Raw genomic sequence first — 26,393 nt, 5'->3', positions numbered from 1 at the left:
ATATAGACACTTAATATATTTGTTACATTTGGCTTGAAGGGCTTCAATGTGATTTTTAAAAGTTAATTTTTGATCTAGCAGAAGTCCTAAATATTTAGCTTCGCTAGACCAATTAATTGGAACCCCATTCATAGTGACAATATGTCTGCTAGAAGGTTTCAAATAAGAAGCTCTCGACTTATGTGGGAAAATTATAAGCTGGAGAAATTATAAGTGGAGAAAATATCCAAACTTTTTTGCAATCTACTTCAAATGACACGAAGGCTACGCCCTTTGGCTGAGAGACCTGTGTCATCTGCAAACAAAGATTTTTGACACCCTGGTGGTAAATCAGGTAAGTCAGAAGTAAAAATGTTATACAAAATGGGCCCCAGTATGCTGCCTTGGGGAACACCAGCTCTTACAGGTAATCTATCAGATTTAGAATTCTGATAGTTTACCTGCAGTGAGCGATCTGATAAATAATTTTGGATCAGTTTAATAATGTACAGAGGAAAATTAAAATTCATCAATTTTACAATCAAACCTTCATGCCAAACACTGTCAAATGCTTTCTCTATATCAAGAAGAGCAACTCCAGTCGAATATCCTTCAGATTTGTTGAGCCGAATTAAGTTCGTAACTCTTAATAACTGATGAGTGGTTGAATGCCCATGGCGAAAACCAAATTGCTCATCAGCAAAATAGAATTGTCATTAATATGAACTATCATTCTATTTAAAATAATCTTTTCAAACAGTTTGCTTATTGAAGAAAGCAAACTGATTGGGCGATAACTAGAAGCCTCAGCTGGATTTTTGTCCGGCTTCAAAATTGGAACAACTTTGGCGTTTTTCCATTTATCTGGGAAGTATGCCAATTGAAAACATTTGTTAAATAAATTAACCAAAAAGGATAAAGAGCTCTCAGGAAGTTTTTGATAAGTATGTAGAAAATACCATCATCACCTGGGGCTTTCATTTTTTAAATTTTTCTAGAAATAGATCTCACTTCATCCAAATTAGTTCCCAACGAAGGGTCAAAACATTATCTTGGTTGAGAATGTCTTCGAAGCTTCGTGTAACCTGATCCTCAATTGGACTAGTGAGACCTAGACTAAAATTATGGGCACTCTCGAACTGCTGAGCAAGTTTTTGAGCCTTTTAGCCATTTGTTAATAACATTTTATTTCCCTCTTAAAGCGTTGGAATTGGCTTGTGAGGTTTTTTAAGAATTTTCGTTAATTTCCAAAAGGGTTCGAACTGGGATCCAACTTCGAGACATTATTCTTAAAGATGGTATTTCTCAAAATAGCGAAACGTTTTTGAAATTTCATTTTGCAAATCTTGCCAAATAACTTTCAACGCGGGATCGCGAGTTCTTTGGTATTGCCTTCGCCTCACATTTTTAAGACGGATAAGTAGCTAAAGTTCGTTGTCAATATCAATGGAGTTGAATTTAATTTCACATTTAGGAATTGTAATAGCTCTGGATTCGATAATCGAATTTGTCAAAGATACGAGAGCATTATCAATATCACTTTTGGTATCGAGAGGAATATCAACGTCAAAATTCCTATCGATATACGTTTTATATAAATCCCAATCAGCTCTATGATAATTAAAATTAGAGCTGATTAGATTAATGGCTTCTTGTGAGATTTCAAACGTCATAGGAAGGTGATCAGAGTCAAAATCAGCATGAGTTACCAATTGGCCACACAGCTGACTTGAATCCGTTAAAGCTAAATCAATTGTAGAAGGATTTCGACTGGAAGAAAAACAAGATGGTCCATTGGGATATTGAATAGTATAATATCCCGCAGAACAATCTTCAAATAAAATTTTACCATTGGAATTGCTTTGAGCATTATTCCATGAACGGTGTTTGGCATTGAAGTCACCAATTACGAAGAATTTTGATTTGTTGCGAGTCAGAATTTGAAGATCAGCTTTCAACAAATTCTTTTGCTGGCCATTGCATTGAAAAGGCAAGTAGGCTGCAATGAAGGAAAATTGTCCAAAATTTGTTTCAACAGAAACTCCCAAGGTTTCAAAAACTTTGGTTTCAAACGAAGAAAATAATGTATGTTTGATACGTCTATTAATGACAATGGCGACCCCACCACAGGCGCTGTCAAGACGATCATTTCTGTAGATAAAATAATTTGGATCTCTTTTAATGGAGAGTCCTGGTTTTAAATAAGTTTCTGTTATAATGGCAATATGCACATTATGAGCTGTTAGGAAGTTGAATAATTCATCTTCCTTACCCTTCAGAGAGCGGGCATTCCAATTTAGAACTTTCACACAATTATTTAGATCCATTAAATCGGAGTCCGATAACAATTTTTTGTGTGTACTTTATACCAACCTGAACAGCTTCTGGTATGGTATTTGCTTTGAACATTGCATCAATCATGTGATGCATTTGTTCAGTTAAAAAATCAAAATCGGAAGCAGTCATGCTACCTGATTCGGCAACATGACCATTATTTTCCGTTCGGACATGGATATAAACCTCATTTTGAGAAGAGAAATTTTGTCTACCAGTAGCGATGTTTGCATACGTAGGTACATTGGAAAAATTGGAATTTACTGAAGTGCTTGCTACCCGTTGACGAGCGGCAAAATTTGTTTGTGAATTGTGCTGGGTATGAATTGCTCGACCAGTAACTGGTTTCGAAATTTGAGCGTTTGAAAAATTTCTACCCGTCGAATCTGGGATCCGATTGGAATTTCCCGTCATTAATTTTGCACGGGAATTCAAAACTTTTTTGCGTGAAGGGCATTCCCAGAAATTGGATTTATGATTGCCCCCACAATTTGCACATTTAAATTTATTGGAATCTTCTCTCACAGGACATGCGTCCTTGGCGTGAGAGGTTCCACCACAAATCATGCATTTAGCATGTGACATGTGACAATGACATGTGACAATGTTTGGTTCCATGACCCCACTTTTGGCACTTACGGCACTGGGTGGGGTTTTGGAAATTTCCCCCAGGCCTGCGGAAATGTTCCCATGTAACACGGACATGGGACATAATACAGGCCTTTTCCAAACTTTTCATATTATTTAGTTCACTTTTGTTAAAATTCTTGAGAAATGCCCCTCTGGGAAGTACCAGAGTGGGATTTCTTTTTCATCTTAATTACTTGGACTGGTGAAAATCCAAGTAATTGAAAAATTTCAATTTTAATCTCATCCAGTGATTTATCATCACTGGGGAGACCTTTCAAGACGACTTTGAACAATCGCTCAGTTTTGTCGTCGTATGTGAAGAATTTATGGCGCTTCTCAGTTAAATACTGAAGAAGACGTTTGCGATCGTCAAAGGAGCCCGACAAAACGCGGCAGTCACCCTTCCTAGCAATCTGAAATGAAACCTTGATCCCCTGAAGGTTACTCAAAATCTCATTCCGGAAGCCAGAAAACTCGGCAACAGATACCACAATAAATTATTGGCAGTGGCTGATTTTCTACTCGCCGCCGTCACATCCAGGCGCTATAGTATATGCGCAAAACAGCCAGCAAGAGTTAACCGCCAGAAATTTGTATGGCGAAAGTCATCTAACGCGGGTTTTCTCAAAATAAGAAACTTTTCATGAAAAACTATTTGGTACCGATTATGCATGAAGGTGTCCGCTACCATGCCTACCAAATATTTTTTTGATGAAAGTGCTTATTTTTAAGAAATCGAGCCTTAGATGCTATTCGCCATACTGATTTCAGAAAGTTAACTCCTAGTGTGCCGCTGTAAGCACGCTCAAAGCAGGCGATTCATTGGCGGAATCCTTTGCTTTTTCGCATGAATCGAATCACCTGGGCTAGAGGTATATTCGATTTGCTCAATTTCATCATTAATCAAATCGAACTGATTGCTCAGTTCGATTGGAGAAGAATTATTTCCGATATTAGAGTTAGAAGAAATATCTGAATTCTCCAGCTTCCTTCTATTTTTTCCGCGCTTTGGCAGGACGGTCTTGAAACCTTGTTTCTTAGAAGGAAGTGGAGAATTCAGAGACTCTCCCTTCCTCTTGTTTTTATTAATGCTCATTTCTGAGCGTGGAGAGGTTTTTCCCAGAACGGTGCCCTTTCAGGATTATCACCACTTGTCGGAATTTTACTTCCACAAACGGGTCCAACGTAAAACGAAGACACGGGTCCTTGCAAAGATCGTAACGGGATCAGTGGGTACAAATAGCGCTAAGAAGCACCGTTGAAATTAAAATAGCTTCGGGTAGTATTAAAAACTTCCTTCCGCAAAGAGAGAAAGAACCGCACAGCACGAAAGCACGATGCGGTCTGTTGTTTTATTTTTATTTATTCAGCCTAAGGCCGGAGTGGCCTCTGCGGTACATAACAGTCATCTCCGTCCACTGCTGTACGTTACCAGTCACGCAGTCTACGGAGGGTCCGTAAATCGTCTTCCACCTGATCGATCCACCTTGATCGGTGCACACCTCGCCTTCTTGTGCCTGTCGGATAGTTGTAGAGAACCATTTTTACTCCAAGTGCGCGTTGGTCCTCCACAAGCATTGTCCGGATATCGTGTCCACGGAGGACTACCGTCACCGGTTTAATAGGGAGTCTGGTTGGTACGGCGGCTAACTCTATTCGTTCTGAGTGTTTTTTTTTTGGAGTCCAATGCCACGTTGCGTCTCCGAATTTGTCTGCTGGTATCGTTATCGGAGGTCAAGTGAGCCCAAGTACACGAATTCTTCAACAACCTTGATTTTGTCGCCATTGATACAAGCTCGTGGTGAATGGCCGTTGTCTTCTCTTGAGCCTACTTCGTCTTCAACGTGTTTATGACTAGTCCGATCTGCTTTGCTTCCCTCTTCAGTCTGATGTAGGATTCTTCCATCTTTTCAAAGTTATAATAATGAAAGTAGTTCATGGAGAACTGTAGTCCAGTGTAGTTAATCCATACTCACACTACATTGGATTCGCCGACCAATGTGCAGAATGCAGATTTCCGTTAGGGGTCGTACACATATTACATAAGCACTTATGGGAGAGGGAAGGTCTGTCGTTTTCTTACGCACTATATAAATAAAAATCATTTGTATGAAAAAAATCTTACATGGGGGAGGGGGTCGAAAATCTAATAAAAATTGCTTACGTAATTAGTGTACAACCCGTTACCATTGTTTGACAATAACAATGACATGTCTTGCGTTCATTTTTTCTATAATGTCATAGAAAATTGTGCACAGAACTTTACTCTTAATCACACCGACCACAAAAAAATTGCATTGTAAGGACGTGGCCGACGCTATTGCTAATTTCAAATATTATTTATTATTTAGTTTGTATTATGAAATTGGCTAATTAGGTAGTCACATTATCGTTTGATTACCATTCTTGAGTTTGTTTCAATTTTGTTTGAACTACAATCTCCGAGTTATGAATAATATCGCAAAAATGTCAATTATGATGCACGTGCATCACTTAAACACACTCCACATGTTTTGTTGTACATTTTCTTAGTATTTAAATTCAATCATGCAAACAAAAAAAAAAATGAAATTTTGTATGATTTTTTTTTCAAACATCCCCATTTTGGCAACATTAAAATCCGGTCGTGTTGCCAAAATCGGGAAGGGACTGTATATTGAATCAGAATAAAGTAACAAAAAAAATCAATTACAATGTATTTTGTGAAAGAAAATACTTCAAAATGGATCAGAAATGAAAATGGTTAAGATGATTTTTGTTGGTAGCGTGGATGGTGTGATGTGTGTGCTGCCATCACAAATAGTTTGGGTAACTTAACGCTTTACATTGAGGCAATTTGATGTGAAACAAAAAGATAATTACTTTTGAAAGATTAAGAGAATTCCCTTTTTAATGTCAATGAATTTTCTCGTGATGATTCTGAATTTTCTTAGTAATTAAAATTAAAAAAAAAAACTTCTGTGAAGATTCTAAAGAGAGGATTTTTTCTTGTTATTAATCACAATAACTCTAGAAGAAGTACAGGGAAATCGTCAGTGGAATTTCAGAAAATTAGAATTTTAGTTGATTTTTTCGAGCGAACGTGAAATAGTGAGGCAGTATCATGCCGAAAACGCCTCTGCTGCCGGGTAAAACTACGACGAATGCCGCCCCGATGATTGTCGGACTGGCACACTCTAGGTTGGATCAAGTAATAGAAAAAAAAAAGTCATTTCTAATAATTACTGTAAATGGGTAATATGATAATATGATAGTAATTGAATAACTCAAAAAAAAGTATTCTCAATGTTCTCATTTCTAAAATATCATATGATTTTCCGATATATCGATATTTCGGTGATATCGATACTTTGATTCGATTGTCGTATCGAATCAAATATCGATATTTTGAAGTATCGGAATGTCCCTATGGAAATCCTTCAAAAATGCCGTGAGTATCTGGTCCTAACGCACCACCATATGCCTATCGATTTCAACGTGACATACGACAGTATAAACCTCGTAGAGCTATGGAAAATCATGGACGAGAACAGAAGCCTATAAGCATGATGTAAGCAACAATAAGCAGTGTGCAAAATTGTGTGGAGATTTCGTTACCACCGGGGACTACAACAAGTTGATGGGCTTTCGTGCATTGAACAACAACAATATTGCGCTAGATGGGTCATGCGGAAATCCGGATGTAACAGCCTGTTCAACGATTCATATCCAGTCAGTTTGCATATCCGCACAGATGGTCAAAGTTCACCCCATGACATCCGTTCAGCAGTTGCATCGTTTATTTAGCAATATCTGGGGTACCTCTGCTTTCCCGGTCTACTAAATTTGGGGTAGCTATAACTGGCGAGGCATTCATTGTGTTGCTATGTGACGTTCTTGAAGTTCTATGCAAAGTGACCCTAGCCCGAAACCAAAAGAAGATTAATGCGACCTTCCTTCGGCAGCTGGAATACGTGCCGGAGGATACTGTATGGACCACGTTTTGTATCATTCTAACATATTTGATATTGATTAGATTCAGAGTTCAATTGCTTGTGTTTAACGAGATTCTGGCTTATTAGTCTGGAGGTTTTAGAACAGAAGGGCCATTACAGATCTGATATAATATTTCGGCATTTAATTATTGTTTTCATCAGGTGAAGAATCATTCCAAAGCTTTTCTTTAATCAAAGGAGGATTTAAGAGTTTTTTTTATTTGAATAAAGATCTGCCTTCATAGAACAACAGAGCTATACGGAGTAAGCCACTTAAGAGCCACGATTTGACTCACATAACGCACTGTGCCCGTGCCCGAAATTGATTGAATGAATTTTCATGCCGGACCAGTTTTTCACCCGGAACGCACATTTCGCTTATCTCGGACCTAATTTCGCAAAATAAACACACCGTCGCATCGTCGTCATCGTCGTTGTTGTCCCTTGGCGTCTCCGCTGGCTGCTCCAGCTGAATCGGCTGGTAGCCGGTCAAAAAATTCCAATCGTTCAGCTCCAGCCAGCGAGATTATTCCAGGACCTTTAAAGTGGTCCGAGCTGGCGAATGATTTATGTCCGCTTTCTTTTTGGCAATTCCGGATCTCGGCAATTCTGGCCGTATTTTTTTGAACAAAATGCTGCTGCTGAACGGTAAAATATATTATTCAAAAATTCAACTTTTTTCCCCGTTTGTTACGCATTGCGTGGAGGGCAAAAAAATCAGAATGAAGCCGAGTAAATAAACGGGAAATTAATTAAAATCGCATTATACTGGAACCGGCGGGGTTAGTCAATTGACTACTCGCTGGAAACCGGAATGGCAAATGATTTATACCCCGCAAGGAAAGTAGAGTAATTTGGTCTGTCGTCGGTATCAATGGAAGAAAGAAATTATTCTTTCATAATCGAAACAAATGATAATTACAGATTCAGATTTTTGTAAGTTTTTATGCAAAATTGTTAAACAATCCAATTGGTTTGGTTTTAGTACGTCGTAAAATTCGCATATATTCTGAAACACTTATCCACGTGCATTAACATTACTTAAGGTCTGAGCGGTGGTGAAGGAACATACTTCTTCAACCGGTTTAAAAACATTTCTCCAAGCTTTTTCTTTATTATTGTAATTAGATTTAATTTTATTTTTGCTAGCGTAGGAGAAATAATAAATGAATTTTTAATTTAATTTATTGTTTCAGTAAATCAATCATTCAAAATCTTTTTTATAAACATATATGCATTTTATTTCATTTGATGTTTTATAATCATTATGGAATGTTATGAAACCTGATTAAGTTTGATTTTGAACATCGAAAATTATCTAACGAAATGATTTTTTTATTGTTCAAATCACAACCTTTGAAAAGAATAAATTCCACTCATCTAACTTTTCACTGGAAATAACGTATGCGGCATTTCATATCAAGAAACTCAGCGCGTGATTTAGCTCGTAGTCTGAATGCAGTATTATTTTTCAAAACAAATACAGCCATTCCAAAAAAATCTTGGGGTGAAATCCGTTAAGATTAAATTTTAAATCATTCTCACGCTTTCATAAGTAGTGTGTGTTTACTGGATTTCACAAATATTGTTAGGGTTGTAAGTCGTATCCTGCCAAAGCCGTAGTTTACCCTACTTGGGATTTTTCTCCCTAAAACGCGGGATGGGGGCTGAGGCGGCCATTGTGGCAACCATTGTTGAACTGCACCGTGATTGTCCTTAAGTGTATTGCGTCAATCATGTTACAAGCCTATTGAACGTCTTAATGCTTTCTCTTGTACCCCGAGCATCACGCAACATCGCAATGCTAACTTCATTACCTGGGCGTTGAGGCAGCACAAGTTTACATCCAAATTGCTGACTGTTTTAATTTTCCACCAGCAAGGCAAGTCTTTTCGTTCTGTTTTTTCGGTGGATCCGCAGCGCACCCAAGGATGACCATAATTATTGTTTATTATCTTGAATCACAGCTTCCCAGTTCGCCGGCCGGGGAGAAATGCCTCCGTACGCGAATCGGTTCAGGATCAGTAACGGGGAAAGGCAAACCAGCAAGTAATCAATGCCAATCGGAGCGTCCTGTTGCCGATCGGGATCCCGAAGTCAGGCCCCGGGAGAACCTAATTATTTGGAAGTCATCGAACTTGTCCGAAAGCTTTCAACAAGTAGTCAAACAACTTCATGGCATTAAGAGTTTTCTTCAGAATCGACGAGATACGGTTCATATATGTTTGATTTTTGCTAGACACAGTGCAATGTGGAAAGCGGCTATTCAGCTTCATAATAATTATCTGAATCATAAACTGCTTGTAATCTTTCAATTTTAGTTTGTGTCGTAAGTGTCTCCATAGTTTGGCGGATAACAAATGGCCAATTCGTGCCGTTACGGCGAGTTCTATGTTTGGAACGCCAGGGTTCCTGTGGCGCCTGGGCGTATGCACATAATCGCCTCACTCTATACCACAATTGTTGAGTCATGAGCACAATACGCAAGTTGTCGGTGCGCCGCAACCAGATTCCGTTTTAGGGTTTGATAAATTTCCTCCACCCAAGCTGCAAGTTGCGCAACCGAATGAAAACGGCACAAAATAGGGTTTTGTCATAATAGTGCAAGCGTTGTCCATTCAGAATTCTGCGCTGGGACCGCGATGATGGCATCTTCCCAAGGAGTCAAATCCGCGCGCACGTGTATGCTATGTAAATGGAAAGAGGTTTCGCTGTCTCCTGCAGCCCAGCAATGATTCGATGCGTATAATAACAACAATAACACTAATGATAATTTCATGTCGCCACTATGCGCGCCCATTCTACGCTGGATGGTTGGATTTCCATTCAATCTGAATGGTCAGAATCTGTGACCTGCGTTTCATGGAATCAATAAATCAATTTGAAAATGATCCTCCAATCTAAGAACAGCTAAAATTTAGCGAATGTACTATCATTTCTATTACGAGAATAAATCATGCATTTCCACTATAATCTTTTTCAATAACCTAGTTCTTGACTGCTTTTGATTTGTGAAAATGCACCCAAAGTAAACGCAGCAAAAATCCAAGTCGTTATTTTATAAATTTATAAAACCAAAAGATAAATGTTATTTGGTAAATAATTACTCCTATTTTATACAATTGACCTTTCCCTTTAAAAGGCGTTTCTCGTTTTATTGTCTCCGTCAATTTTCTGACTTACTTAGTTTGAATTTCAAAAAAATGGCTGGAGGTGACAAAAATATGGGTTCTTTGGGAAAGTTTACCTTAACCCTCATCCTCCATTAATACTTTTTAAGCACTAAAAATGACTTAAAAAATCATAACTTCTTTGTTATGCTCATGTTGTTGAAGAACACGAGTGCGCATCCCGAGCAAAGTCTGAAAACATAATGAGAGCATATAGAAAACATATTTTGATTTTGACATCAAATTGAAATCATAATTTGTTTTCAAATATGAATCATCATGCCTTGTCATAAAACGAGTTTGTACAATCCCATTTAATTTTAATAGGATTGTACAAGCTCGTCTTATGACAAGTGAAGACATTCCACTAAAAAGCTCAAAATAATTTTCTTAATAAAATGAATCATCATGATTACATTTGTTTTCGGTTTGCTTTCATCTATAGCAGGAATAGTTTTTGATTTGATGCCACAGTAAGATCTTTCTGCAATACGTTTTGTTATTTTAACCGTTAAAACGACCAAAAAGATATCAAAATAAGTAATCATAAATAGCGATTTGACAACATCAACATAAGTTATCGATTTGCTCTTAAGCTTTGCTCGGGGTTCTTACCCCGTGCCCAAACTTACTCTGCTTTACTCTATTCATTATAACAGTGATTCTCAACCTTTTTCTTGAGAGGTACCCCTTCGAACTTTTACATCTATCAAGGGTCCTCTTTCGCCGAAAATGTAAATAAGCATAACTCCTAAACGAAACCCAGAATAATCCACCTAGCGGTGATGATGCCTTTCTTGCTCATTATAAAATTTGTCGAGAATAATTTTTTAGAGAGACATCGTGAAGAAATAATATCAAAGCTGTCATAAAATTTGGTGTAGACGAAATCAGGGGCAGATGAAATTCGAACGTGCTAAAAATCGAGTCATCACTGTGTCTTGTACATTTTCGTTCATGGAATGATGCTATGGCAGTTTCAATGCAAATAATTGAAAAAAAAATTCGGCCTAGTGGCGTTTGGCCAAACGGCCCTTTCTCCCTTCGAAATATTGATAATGTAGCTAAAACTATTTTGAGAGCCTATTCCGACTACAAGCATTATCAAGAACAAGCTATAATAAGGAGGCTCTTGATGTCAATGTTTTCGTATAACATCTCGTAATCTAAACAGACTATAAGCGTCACCTTTTAGAAACCAAGAATGTTCAAACGTTTGTAGGATGCGGATAATAGTAAAGAGTAGAAAATGGGATTACCTGATAACCTTCCTTTAAAATTTCAAACGCTCATTATTGATGAAATTTATTCGTTTAACAATTATTCAAACTACGGACAAAATTAGCTTAAATCCTATTTTCGATTGCTTATGAAAATCTTGTGGTAGATAGAAGTGGGCTCCGCCGGAAACTAACTGGGCGACATGATACTTTGAATTGCTCTAATTAAAGCAGAACTCGTAATCTCCTAACTCACACATACTCCGATGAATGTGTAATTAGTCCTACAAAGGGTTTCAAAATTCCATCATCCGAGCTAGCGATTATTGGATTTCAAGGTTTAAATTATATCCACGGGATTCAAATTGAACATGAGTTATGCAAAATATTAATCAAAAGATTTAAAATAAATAAACGCAATTGAAAAACGCTTATTTCTACGAACATTAAAGTTGCTCCGCCTCTCCTTTATGGAATGTGCCAAAGGAGCGTGACTTGAAAAAATCATCAATCTGTATTTGTCGATGACACTTGATATTCTATTGAGACTTCACTAGTTACGAATTCACATTTTTAATATTAATGGAAAAAAAAACTGACAGCAGAATAGAACTGCTACCGACTACGCAGATTTGCCTACTCAGATCTGCACTCCTCACGGAATCCAAATTTAAAAGTACTCGCGTTTTCAAGGGCACTCTACTCAATACGGAATCAACGCACAACTCAAGCTCTACCTGGAATAAGGGCGAATGTCGCAAGAGAGGATTCTCTTCGTCGACTCTTTTAAATAAAAGTGACAAGCAGCGGATTTCTAAGGGGTTTATCACCTTAGAACGATAGAAAACAATGCGAACTTGCATTCTGAGGTTATAAACTGCAAAGAAATCCCCTGCTTGTCACTTTTATTCAAAAGAGGGGGAGTCGACGAAGAGAATTCTCTCTTGCGACATTCGCCCTTTTTACCAGATAGAGCTTGAACTGTCATTTTTATTATTTCAGTTTTGCTTCGTGCGGAGTGCCCTTTAAATACAAAACAATAGGCAGCAACTTGATGCAATAAATCGGTTAAGGATAAATGCCCGTAAAATGAGTGAATGTTTGAAACGCATTTGGCATATTTTTTTTCAGAAAAATATATATAGCTCTTTTAGTGGAATGTATTCAACCGTCTAAGACGAATTAAGTACTGTCCATTTAATTCCACCAGTTAATTTTCGTTATCTTTGCAGATACGTATTTCGACCACAACTGTGTGGTCGTCTTCAGTCTTGTACTTGACTCGACTTAGTACAAGTCGAGTCAAGTACAAGACACTGAAGACGACCACACAGTTGTGGTCGAAATACGTATCTGCAAAGATAACGAAAATTAACTGGTGGAATTAAATGGACAGTACTTAATTCGTCTTAGACGGTTGATATTTTTTTTATTTTGCCCATAACTGCTGAGCCCATAGTCTGATTTCTAATAATAAATAATGAAACAAGATCAGTGCTGTAGCTGTAAAATTATAGCTAGTCAGTCACTTATTTTTAGAAGGGTCGTTTATATATGAGGGAGCTTGTAAGGGTGTTTCTAAGGGCATATATACAGCCACTGAAACGAATGTAGTAAAAATTGTGCTTAAATAGGTATTTTTTACAATAATTCACGTATAATAGAGCCGCCTATTCAAATGTTTGTTCGATATTTTTCAAGAATTTAAATTTTAAATATCGAATATATTACATTTATTTTGTAGGGCTAAGCCTCATAGACTTCTTGGCTGAGATCATTTATAAATGGGGCACTTCATTTTAGATATAGTGGCGTTCCAAGTGGTCGGATATGCAAGTTTTTCACAGTGTTTTATAATTAATAAACCGTTTTTTTCGGTCTATTTTTTCACAGTTTGGACCTAACGTGGTTTCAAAATATTCACAATGCAGGAAGAGAAAAATAATAAGGAAATTAACAGACAAAATCCAACTGCGTTAAAAATCGGATTTACCCTTCCATTTACCAATTCAGTGCTATGATGGCCCATTTACGTTTTGGCTTTATCGGCGCAGGCTATGTCCTTGAAGACAGTTATGAAAATAGAAGGGACTTAAGTATGTGATATTCGCTATTTAGAGTCCGAGTGTACCTCTGCGTCTCCACAAAACTTACAGGAGGCAACATTTATTAATGAGTAGGTATCGCTGGGTCTGGATTCACAATGATAAGTGATGTGACCGTCTGAGCATTTCAAACACCAATATGACACTCATAAATACGATAAATCGTGTACTCACAATCTAACGCACAGTAATCAATCGATTTACCGACCGCACCGAGCAAAACCCAACAATACTCATTCCTTCAATACCCGAGTAACACACTTGTCATATATCAGACACTGTGACTCAAATGCGACCAAATTCAATCACATTGAGGTTGCTGCAAAAAAACGACCTAAATTGTGCTACTAGGGTATGATCCGCTGATTGAAAGAGTTTTTTTTTCGAGGGCGCGATAAGGTTTTGTATTCAGGATATTTCAGGAATACACGCATAGAAAAATCAACAACAATTATTGTTGACAGAAGGCCAGAGTCAAACATATTATTGATTGAATGGACAATAAATAACAACAATTCGTTTGAACGATTCAACAGTCACTCGATTGATTTAATAATACTTATTGTTAATTCAACACTATTTTCACGTTAGAAACAAAAATAAATTATCACTGAAGGAGTTAGGTTTGCACACGATGGACCACGTGACCTGCCAAATTGAATATCTTCCCTAAAATTTTAAAATATGTGCGTATGGGTGTACAAACTAATCCCCACTGTCTGGCAGTGATGTTATGGAAGAAAGCTGTCTGTTAAAACAATCAGATTAAATCCGGGAGTTAAAAAGTGCTAGCTCCACTGCAGATCAAGCGATCCATTTCAGAATGTCTGATATTTCATGTTCACTCCGAGGTCACTATCACTAAAAGTAAGCACCGCCTGGTTATACTACCGTTTATCAAATGGATAAAGGATTCATAATCAAACTTCCGGATTCAAAATTTTGAATATAAATATAAAAATATCTTGAATCCAGCGTGCATATAGTTCAATTCTTTGCAACGGATATAATGAAAATGTAAGATAAAACATAATGAATCTACAATCGAATCTCTATCCGCCGAAATTGTTCAATTTTTCCGAAAAATAAAACCGTCAATTTCGATACATCCTGGAAAAACTACCTAAAGAACCCTTAAAACAACTTTCCTTAGAATTTTTCAGAATGTTCAGAGGCCTGCTTACAGGAGTTCCTGTAAATAATCTTAAAGAATATCCTGAAGTAATTTCCAAAGGAGTTCCTGAAGATTTCAAGAAATTTTATTGGGAATTTACTTAAATATTTTTTTAATTCTTCATCTCCACGCTTGGACATTATTTCCTCCGGAAATTCCTTTCGTAAGCCATACAACTAAGAAATTATTTCCGGAAATCCTGCAGGATCAATTCCGGGATTTTTTTGGAAGGGTTTTTTTCCGAAATCCTACAGGAATTTTCATAGGAGTTTTCTACGCAAATCCAAAAAAAATCCATACGAAATTTTTGAAGAAATTCTTAAATCTGGATTAGAGGAGATGCTCGAAAGAATCCTGAAAGGGATTTTCTATGGAAATTTTAAAGGAATTCCTGAAATTCCTTGACGAAGTTCTGAAGAAATTTTTAAGAGAAATTTTTAATGATTTGTTAGAACTTCATCCTAGATTTTTGAAGGAACTTCTTGAGGAATTATTGGAGGATTTTTTTTTTCATTTCTTAAACAATCGCTGAATGAATCCCTAAACAGCAATCTGAAGGATTTCCAGAATAAATTTTTAAAAAGACAAACACATTTTCCGTAAAGTCTTCTAATGGAATTTTCAAATCAATTTACAAAAGAATTTCCGAAAAGATACCTAAAAGAAAACGTAGATCAATACCAAGAGGAATTTATGCAGAATTCATTGCAAATTTTTCAAAAGTTTTCCTGACTGAATTCCTGAAGAATTCTTTCATAAAACTATCGAAAAAATATCTTAAGAATTTTCCAAAAAACATTCAGGATTTAAATTCGAATTATTTTCCGAAGTATATTCTAAAGGATAGATGCACAGATAGTTTTTTGACGGAGAAATTCTATAAAGAACTTTCCAAGGTTTACCTAAAAAGAATGTCCGGAAGAACTTATGGAAGACGTTCCGAAGAATATCCCGAAAGAAACTCAAAAACATCCCTGGAGGAATTTCCGAAGGATTTTCTGGATTAATTTGCGTAGGGTTTTTTGAAGAAATTGTTGGACGATTTTTTTAAAAGAATAACTGGAGAAATTCCCGATGGATTTCCTGAAGGAATGTCTGCAGGAATTTCTGGACGGATTACCGGATTATTAATTATTCAAGGTATTTACGAATAAATGTCTGGAACGAAAATATAAGTGGATTAATTTATGGAATAACACCTGGATGAATACTCCAAGAAATTTCTGGAGGAATTTCCGAAGGCATGAAGTCATTCCCAAACAACTCTTGGCAATATTCAAAAATTATGAAGGATCGACTACAAATCCCGATACTTTAAGGGGTTTTCTTGGAATGCATTCCTAATTCCAGAGTCAAAACGGGGTGTCCTGAACAGTAGTAAAATCCTGGTTTAATTCTGAATTTAGAACGAGACTTGCAGCTAAATTACTAAATTACTAATCAATTTGTAGACAATAAAATACATTTCAAATTTCAAAACCAAATTATTATTTTGTGCGGTCGGAAAGTATTTCAATTAGTTCGGGAATAAACGTGATTCGTATAGAACGCAAACCAACCCCCCCCCCCACCCTCTCTAACCCCCCTACTACAGGACTGATCAGGAGTCGCCGTCCTATACAACTTGTATCAAGTAAACAAGTTAAGACTAAGTGTCCCAAAATTAAATGTTTTCTTTTAGATGTATTTGACGAACAAAAAAATAGTCTTCGGGCATCTCCGGGCCAAAACTTCCGAGCCCAGAGTCTGATCAGCCCAATTTTAAATGGGAAACAATCGGACAGAATTTCCCGCCGAAAGAAGACTTTTTGATAACTTTTGAGCACGTACACACATAAAGTTGATATTAAGCCAATTACGTAAATGTTTAAGTTCCAGTTTTTTTGGTAAAAAATAAATTTATATTGTTGCAGTTCAATATTAATTATTCTCAAGGGTTGTAAAAGTTTAAAACTGTTGATCTTAAGCATTACGATTCACCTTTCAGTCATTTTCGATCTCAAAGTCATATTTAGCGAAAACTTCTCTCTGTTAGTCTTTCGCTTCTCTTACATAAATAATGGATGGAACGGTAAGAAAAACGTCTAGTTGTGATACATGATATTTGAAGATTTTGTACCAGAACGGATCGAAGTGTGCCATCGTTGCGATCGGTCGTAAATATTAACGCGTGTCAGATTTTTTCCTTTTCCACGGATAAATTTGAAAATCAATTTTAAACGTTTGCCTTTACTGGTGATACTTGGAGTGGTTTCAAAATTTAGTTTCTTGAATCGTAGGCCGAAAAGCATTTTTCGGTAGGTGCTTCCGATTTAGGAAATTTTAGTGGTTTTGTGAATTGTACTACAATCTTTCTTGGCGGTATGGATAGAGACGATTGATGTTTAAAAGCTTAGAAAAATGATTATTCGAGGATTTTAATTTTACTAGAGGTCTTAAGTCTCGACTAAATAACTCTCTAATATGATTCAAGTGTTACAATGGTGCTAGTGAAGATTTGTTTCAAAATATACAATTCTGTTTCGGGAGTGCGCAGAGAATATCTAAACCATAGTTCAAATCGCATTCTGCTTCGAATGTTCATTTATGCCATCACCGATGGGGCACGGAGCTTCCGGATAAAAATTTCAAAGCTTCGTTAGTGTTTGGTGGTTCGATTTGAAGCTACGACGGAATCCAAATCAATGAAATATTGGAGTATTTTTGCATTTTCCGGACCTCGGTGAGCTCTTTCCAATATACATATCTAATTCATATTATCAACATACAAATTTATACACGACATGTAACCGTATTAGCCAAACCATTAGGGTTTTGTTTATATGTTTGTATCAGCAACATTTTATACTACTAGCGTGTATAAAAAATATCCTTCACACTGTGTAGAATTCATGCACAGCAAATATTAAATCTATGGTGTCTCGACTGTTAAATATATGTGATGGGATTCGGCAGTCTCAAATATTAAATAATTGATTTTATAATTTAAATTCCTATAAGGTGGTACTCCGTACATTGTCGATACATGTGCATGTACATGTATTACGGTGAAATTTGTCTAGAATTTTTACAATGTAGTTTTGCCATCATGAAATAGTTATTTCACAAGTGTAATAATAGGGTTTCTCACCCCATTCCCGGCCTAACATGCGCACGACTGCATTATTTAATTGATATTTATGACTAGGGGCAACTTTTCTGAATTTTGTGGGCCGTGTAATATTGCGATGGGGTTCACCTCTGCTTCAAGTTAGTTATTAGTTAGTTATTATATAGTTATTCTTGCTAAACACCGCTTGAAAAAGCTTTTATTTGATTTAAATTAACATGGTGCAGCACTCATTTCAGTCATAGGCGATTGCTTATCCGGCATACCCCAAATCTCCTCGGCATACGCAATATTTTACTCAATCTCTCAACATCTTACTCTCATTCTCTCTCTCGGGACGGTAGAAAATGCGACGTAAACAAAAATATGCACGTTCCACGACAACAAGATGCCAGATGGTATTATTCATAATCATTTGTATTTGGTTGAGAAGATATATTTACTCATCCAAATTTCTTCCAAACACTTGAAAACAATATCTTTTCCACCTTTTGAAATCGAGAGAATTATAAATAACATTTTTAGCGTCAACATATTAGACAGTTTTCCTATTAACGATGAAGGATTATCTTCATACTAAAATAAGACTTATGGCCTTTTGGCAGCACAGTACAGCTAGAAGTTCTTGGGCCGAGGTGATTTTTTGTTCGGTTTGAGGATACATTTTTAAATGTATTCCAATATTTTTATATAAAATCTAGTGATACGAACAATTACAAAAGATTGAAGTGCATGAGTTTAGCATTATTGTGTGGTGATAAAAAGCCTGAAGCAATGGTTGTATCGAGCACTGTGACGATTTTCAGGTAGGTGTTTATTTGATGATACCGTTTTGTAAAAGTGCAAAGAATCACTCCGGTACAGTGGTGTTGCAACGAAGAGCAAAAGTTTGAAATCTACATTTTTATTTTCTATAATTGGATCGATTAGGAGTGAAATAAATGGTTGAAAAATATTGAGTATTGTGCGAGATAAATAGGAGACTTTTTTAAAATGATCAATCATAAACCTACGGCTACTAAACAGTATAAATCATTAGCTTTCTGTGCAGTGAGCCGGGAATGGGGTCCATAGGCCCAAGTAGTGATTTACCCTATTTTCGCTAAATTGCAATCATTCAATAAACATTTTACTATTCATATGAAATGATGATTTAAATTAGAAAAATATAAGGGGCAGGGGGGGTTATAAATTTTGTATATTTTTTTCCTTTTTCGTTCCAGAGAGCGAGCAAAGGCGCTTAAACCTAGGCTTTTTAGCCAGGGCAAGGCTAATACCTTCGCCCCATCCAAGCTAGGATGATGGAGTGACAAAAATTTCTTAGCAAAGTCACTCCCACCGTCTTTTCATAAATTTTATATCATTTGCTTATAGTGATATTCCTAAACTATTTACCCTACCAACAATCCAACTCCTTTGCATCTATGAGGGCGTCGGTGGGTCGCTGGCCTCTTGTTAAGTAGATGTCATATCATCATTTCTTTCCCTTTCCTAGTAACGGAGAAGATGGGCGTGGCCAGCAATGGTAGCTTTCATGCTTTATTATTTTGAACCTCCAATTGGATTGCCATTAAATCCCAAATGGGAATCCATAAGCAATTGGGGTAACAAAGTTAAAGAATGCACATGGCAGCTACCAGTATGCAATCTACGAAATACTCCGTTACAACACAACGCAAACGCAACGCAACGCCATGCTCACTGTGCGCGATTCAGAAAAATATGGAGATGTTGTAAGAATTTAAGGTATGTAGGGACACGGCAGGTTCGTCTGTTCGTCATAGTCTCGAAAACCAATAAAAGAGACGCTTTTTTGTGAAACTCATACGTACCAAATCGTAGGCTCAGGAGAAACGTTCTACTATAGTGGAGTTCTGGCAAATGTACGTTACCTTCGTTGGCTTTAGCCCCTATGACGATGGACGGAAATACCTGCCGTGTCCCTATAGGTATTTTTATTATCTTACGGCGTTTCACTTGTTTTATTTCATCGCTTTTGTTTCTTTTTCTCGTTTCAGAGGGCGAGTAATGGCGCTTGAACCTAGGCGTATGAGTACACTGATAGACATAGGTAATCGTCATGTTTTCATAGTAATCTGTATGAGTTCATACGAATGCTACTGTCCATCAGTTTATAAGCCAGGGCACTAGACTAAAAACTGTGTCCCATCCCAAGATGTCGAGGACCCAAGGAGTGACATTAATCATCTTAGCTTAGTCACTCCCAACGATTCAACCATCACCTAATAATGCAAACGGAGCGGTTGGTACGAGATGTCCCCGTTCTACAGCTTAATTGTGAAATCAAGTTAAGAATTGGTTCTCACAGGTATTTTCAACAACGCTGCACAGTAGGCCTGGCCGCTTTTATCTTTGAGCTACATTTATGATGTGCTTCAAGCATAAATAATAACAAGAAAAGTGATAGATGCAGTCGAATCTATCACTTTCCAGGATTCTTCCAAGTGACGGCTGCGTATGTGTAGACTAGACTAGACTAGACTTTTAAGCACGTACACACACACAGACATCACCTCAGCGAAATGGTGAGTTGACGTCTGGGAAGGATCGACCTACACAGCTCTGGTCCTCATAAGTTCCAATCTCACGCTTCCACGGGTCTTCCGATGACAATTGACCGCCAGCTAAGGGGTTTGTACTTAGCTGGTAGTGCAGCCTGGGCACTGTTGTCTTACTGACATCAGCTAGAGTGAGTGGGTGCGACCAAAGGGACCATCGTCCCTAACCCCTAATCCCAAGGTGTTAAGCGACCTGTGCCGAGGGGATGCATGGCCAGAGGGGTGAAATAATGAGCTAGGCCTTTAACGGAGCCTGTGGGGTACCTGGGCACCCTCCACAGTAATTGTCCCTTACCGCGTCATGCTGGGCTCTGGCGTGGTGGACCTCTTTTCCCGAGCAACTCGAGGGACCAAAATGGAAAACCAAGTTAATTCTTCAATTAGTGGTAGTAGTGTAGGCGACAACCCCTTCGCAAGAGGTGGGTTGTATAGGTCTCCTCCTAGGAGGCCAGAAGCAATAGTCGGCAGCTCGGTGCGCAGCGCCAGCGTGGGTCACCTAACCATCTCCCAGGCTACGCCGGTAGAGGTTATAGACGGCCCATGGCTTGTGAAGGCGATGAACCGCAAACGCGATGGGCTTTCGACCTTCGAGGTGGCGACGGAACAGCTGGACGCCATCATCGACTTTGCGTCATCGAAGCATAATATCAGTAAGGACCTCAAGAGGAGCTTGCTGAAACTTCGAAAGTCGATGTTGGACACCAAGCTGGAGAGGGCGGTCGGGACGGCCAAGTGTAAACCCGTGAAATCCGTGGAGTCGAGGTCTACCCAGACTGAGGCCCAAGGATTCGCGGACTTGGGCAAGGTCGAATGGACCGAGCACGTGCCAGCGAAGACGGTGGTGCCAAAGTCTACCCAGACTGAGGCTCAAGTATTCGCGGGTACGTCGGGGGTGACATGTTGGGCAGATTCCCCCTCCATTGCAATGCATTGCTTGGGAAGAAAAAACAACACGAACTGAGTCGATTGGTATATAACACTATAGGTATCCAGGTCTCCTATAAAAAGTTTGTTTTTTAGCGAATATATAGCCTTTACACTTAGTATACGATAAAGACAAAAAACTCGTGAGGAAACAGGCCGATGGAAAATAAACGCAATTCAAATAAACTGAGATTTTACCTGCACGACCTGGGTGGTTGTTCCAATGTGCAACACACAGAAACAACTCATATGATTGTGGAGTGCGGAGGTTGTGTTCCAACTATAAATCAAACATTTATGATTTCTCCACCTCTATGCCGCCATTCCATGCGCACGGTACCGACCCGTGTGTTGTTCTTTCAGCATAGGTATAAGAAAACGTAAATTAATATCAATTTCATCTCATTATTGCATTTCGTCGCCGACGTTGGCTGCCGTTGTGGTGGTCCAGGTCGAGTAATATGGGTTCGGTATTACGGGCTGCAATGCAGGCAGGGTGTCATAATGCAACATTAATATTCATTAAACGATGCTTTAACAAAGGCTTCGGGGGATGACTGCCCCGTGGGATCGGGAAGTTCGGCGGAGATTGGAAGAACATAAAAGCAAAGGGAAGATTCTGTGGGATTGGTCAAATTTCACGTTTCGCAAATTTTAAGTGACGGTTCTTTAGTTCTTATAGTCATGGTTTTCAGGCGGCCACAGTTACACGAACCACGATGGACTGGAAACTGTTGTACTTACCTTGACTATGCTATCAACTATGACGTATCATGTGCAATTGTGACACACTAAAACACAGGAAAAATCTTATTGCAAGTGTGGAGATTATAAATTCAAATTACCATTGCGCTGATCTATTCATTAAACCCTAATATAAATACTTCAAATCATACACCATTTTCATGGAAATAACATTTAATAGCGATGGCAATACATTTTCATCTTTCAACTTTCCCATTATTGTTGCGCCTTTTTGTATTTCTGCTGAAAAAAAACCTTGAAGCAATTACCTCACGCTTCGATCAACCAATTCGCAACGGTTTCCTGCTGTCTTGGCGCAGCAAGGACTCGCGTGGGTTTTTCTTTTTTCATATTCTTTCGGAGCAGTAGCAGATGGTGCAGTTGTCACTTTTTGCTTATCACAGGTGATCTAAATTGTCCATATTTATGTATTAATTATGCCGCTTGGAGTGATGCAGCTTTCTTGCATTTGTGTCGCTGCGGTAGAGAAATGTTCCGAACAACTGCATAATTCCTTCATACTATGTCGGAGGGAAAGATGCAGAAAGTTGCTTTAAGAGTCATTTGTAAGGATTCATCGTTCAATCCGCACTATTTGCCGAGCAAATCAATTCTGTTCGCTTGTTCGGTGTCCAACTCTTTCGAGGTATTACATATGGCTTCCTGCTAATCCTTTGTACTGCATTTTAAACCGTCATTCAGTCATTTTTATGTTTCCAATTTTCCTTTGGCCAGTTACTTCCCTTCGGACAGCCTACGATTATTGGATTTTTGAGATTTGTTTGCCGGATTTGTTGACTGGAGCTGAAATTTCCAACTAATTGTATTACGCGACATATAAGGCCTGACGACTAATTGAGGTTGTCAAACCTTGTGTGAAGGACCGTGCCCACGTGACGGCAAACGATTAATTTTCCACGTTAACTAGAATTCCCTTGGTTTTCTTCAGTCCAGAACAATAGTAATTACTCACAAAAATCTTCGCAACACAGTAGTTGCATTCGTACAAATTACAGTTATTCAATTACGCCGATCAAGCTTCTGGTTCGCGGCAGCGAGAGGGAGGCAAGCCTGATGCCAACCGTGAACAATGGGGATCAATTTTCATTTTCGCGTTGCTTCGAAAGAACATTCCCCAAAAGTGCTTTTCGCATCCTTTGAATCTTCCCGAAAGATCAAGTGCATCATCATCGGCTGGAGGCTGAGCTGCAATTGAAATTTTTCGAAAATTTGCTTCCCCGGCTAACCGAAACTTGTAGGTAGGTACGCTTATCAGTTGTATGAGCCACAGAAGATCACAGGGTGCTGAACTTGAAGTTGAATCGCATTGAAGTCTGCAACGCTGCACTGGCTGCAGAGCTGGAATAATGATAGCCATTAAGATCCAGAGATTTAATAAAGCAAAATGGGAAGAATTTCAGCCCGTAGGTAACTAACTGCAGTAAAGGCGACGGTCATATCTGTAAATGATAGATTGCAGAACGCACTTAACTGCCGTAAACTGGCAAAGTGACGTATACGCCATTTTACAAAAATGGTGTTAACGAGTAGTACTCGTCGTACTCTTTAACAGAAAAATGGAAATCATGTATGTTGTAAAATGGCGCATACGTCACTTTTTCAGATTACGGCAGTTAACCTCCCTAGTAACATTTTGATTTTGTGCTGGTTTCATAACCCTCTTGAAGAGTAAATTATGGTCTTCAAGACTGTTATAAGACTTAGAATGTTACTTGGGCTGCGGGTAGGCCTTGAGAACTTTGCTAGTTGACGTTTTTATGCGTTTTACCATATTTCGGATTTTTATTATTTTTTGTAATAATTTTTTTTCAACATTGAATGTCTTTTTTATACTAAAGCTATAATTCTAGTCATCTTTGTTAGTTCTTGCTTATGTAAACTTGAAATTAGGCAGGTGGATTGATTAGTTCAAAACATATAGTTATCTATACAAAGCAGGGCAGCAGGGACTATGTCCAAGGGCTTGACGATCCTCCCCAGGCCATCTGCGAGTTGTGGGGCTTGCCTAGGATGTGGTGGGGTTTGACAGTGGGCCCTGTTAAACCTCTATAAAAAGCTGCATGTATCCGCAAGTAGGCCCCACCAAAGCGACCGTGTGCCGCTCAAAGCGCACAAGCCTAAGTCCTGGTGTTAGGTGGGACGCTAAACAGCCCTGACACGACGGCCCTCCGACGAGACTGGAGGTTTGCGCAGGCCCAATAAGCCGCCTAGAAAACCAATCATTACGAACAATATAAGAGATAATGCGACTCGATATAATCGGCAAAGACCTGGGCGACGAATACAGGATCACGATTGGAAGCTTGGAACATGGAATTGCAAGTCGCTAGGTTTCGCAGGTTGCGACAGGATGATCTACGATGAATTACATCCCCGCAACTTCGACGTCGTGGCGCTGCAGGAGATTTGCTGGACAGGACAGAAAGTGTGGAAAAGCGGGCATCGAGCGGCTACCTTCTACCAAAGCTGTGGCACCACCAACGAGCTGGGAACCGGCTTCATAGTGCTGGGTAAAATGCGCCAACGCGTGATTGGGTGGCAGCCAATCAACGCAAGGATGTGCAAGCTGAGGATTAAAGGCCGTTTCTTCAACTATAGCATCATCAACGTGCACTGCCCACACGAAGGGAGACCCGACGACGAGAAAGAAGCGTTCTACGCACAGCTGGAGCAGACATACGATGGATGCCCACTGCGGGACGTTAAAATCGTCATCGGTGACATGAACGCACAGGTAGGAAGGGAGGAAATGTATAGACCGGTCATCGGACCGGATAGTCTGCACACCGTATCGAATGACAACGGCCAACGATGCATAAACTTCGCAGCCTCCCGCGGAATGGTAGTCCGAAGCACCTTCTTTCCCCGCAAAATATCCACAAGGCCACATGGAGATCACCTAACCAAGAAACGGAAAACCAAATCGACCACGTTCTAATCGACGGTAAATTCTTCTCCGACATCACGAATGTCCGCACTTACCGCAGTGCGAATATTGAATCCGACCACTACCTCGTTGCAGTATGCCTGCGCTCAAAACTCTCGACGGTGTACAACACGCGTCGAAGTCGGACGCCGCGGCTTAACATTGGGCGGCTACAAGACGGTAGACTAGCCCAAGAATACGCGCAGCAGCTGGAAGTGGCACTTCCAACGGATGAGCAGCTGGGCGCAGCGTCTCTTGAAGATGGCTGGAGAGATATTCGATCCGCCATTGGTAGCACCGCAACCGCTGCACTAGGCACGGTGCCCCCGGATCAGAGAAACGACTGGTATGACGGCGAATGTGAGCAGTTAGTGGAAGAGAAGAATGCAGCATGGGCGAGATTGCTGCAACACCGCACGAGGGCGAACGAGGCACGATATAAACAGGCGCGGAACAGACAAAACTCGATTTTCCGGAGGAAAAAGCGCCAGCAGGAAGATCGAGACCGTGAAGAAACGGAGCAACTGTACCGCGCTAATAACACACGAAAAGTCTATGAGAAGTTGAACCGTTCACGTAAGGGCCACGTGCCACAGCCTGATATGTGTAAGGACATAAACGGGAACCTTCTTACGAACGAGCGTGAGGTGATCCAAAGGTGGCGGCAGCACTACGAAGAACACCTGAATGGCGATGTGGCAGACGAAGATGGCGGTATGGTGATGGACCTGGGAGAACGCGCGCAGGACATAATTCTACCGGCTCCGGATCTCCAGGAAATCCAGGAGGAGATTGGCCGGCTGAAGAACAACAAAGCCCCTGGGGTTGACCAACTACCAGGAGAGCTATTTAAACACGGTGGTGAGGCACTGGCTAGAGCGCTGCACTGGGTCATTACCAAGATTTGGGAGGAGGAAGTTTTGCCGCAGGAGTGGATGGAAGGTGTCGTGTGTCCCATCTACAAAAAGGGCGATAAGCTGGATTGTAGCAACTACCGCGCAATCACATTGCTGAACGCCGCCTACAAGGTACTCTCCCAAATTTTATGCCGTCGACTAGCACCAACTGCAAGGGAGTTCGTGGGGCAGTACCAGGCGGGTTTTATGGGCGAACGCTCCACCACGGACCAGGTGTTCGCCATTCGCCAAGTACTGCAGAAATGCCGCGAATACAACGTGCCCACACATCATCTATTCATCGACTTCAAAGCCGCATATGATACAATCGATCGGGACCAGCTATGGCAGCTAATGCACGAACACGGTTTTCCGGATAAACTGACACGGTTGATCAAAGCGACGATGGATCGGGTGATGTGCGTAGTTCGAGTTTCAGGGGCATTCTCGAGTCCCTTCGAAACCCGCAGAGGGTTACGGCAAGGTGATGGTCTTTCGTGTTTGCTATTCAACATCGCTTTGGAAGGGGTAATACGAAGAGCAGGGATTAACACGAGTGGTACAATTTTCAATAAGTCCGTCCAGCTATTTGGTTTCGCCGACGACAT

The sequence above is a fragment of the Armigeres subalbatus genome, chromosome 3, assembly GCF_024139115.2.
Source record: "Armigeres subalbatus isolate Guangzhou_Male chromosome 3, GZ_Asu_2, whole genome shotgun sequence".
NCBI classification, from domain to species: Eukaryota; Metazoa; Arthropoda; class Insecta; order Diptera; family Culicidae; genus Armigeres; species Armigeres subalbatus.
Note: the sequence above shows the minus strand (reverse complement) of the source record.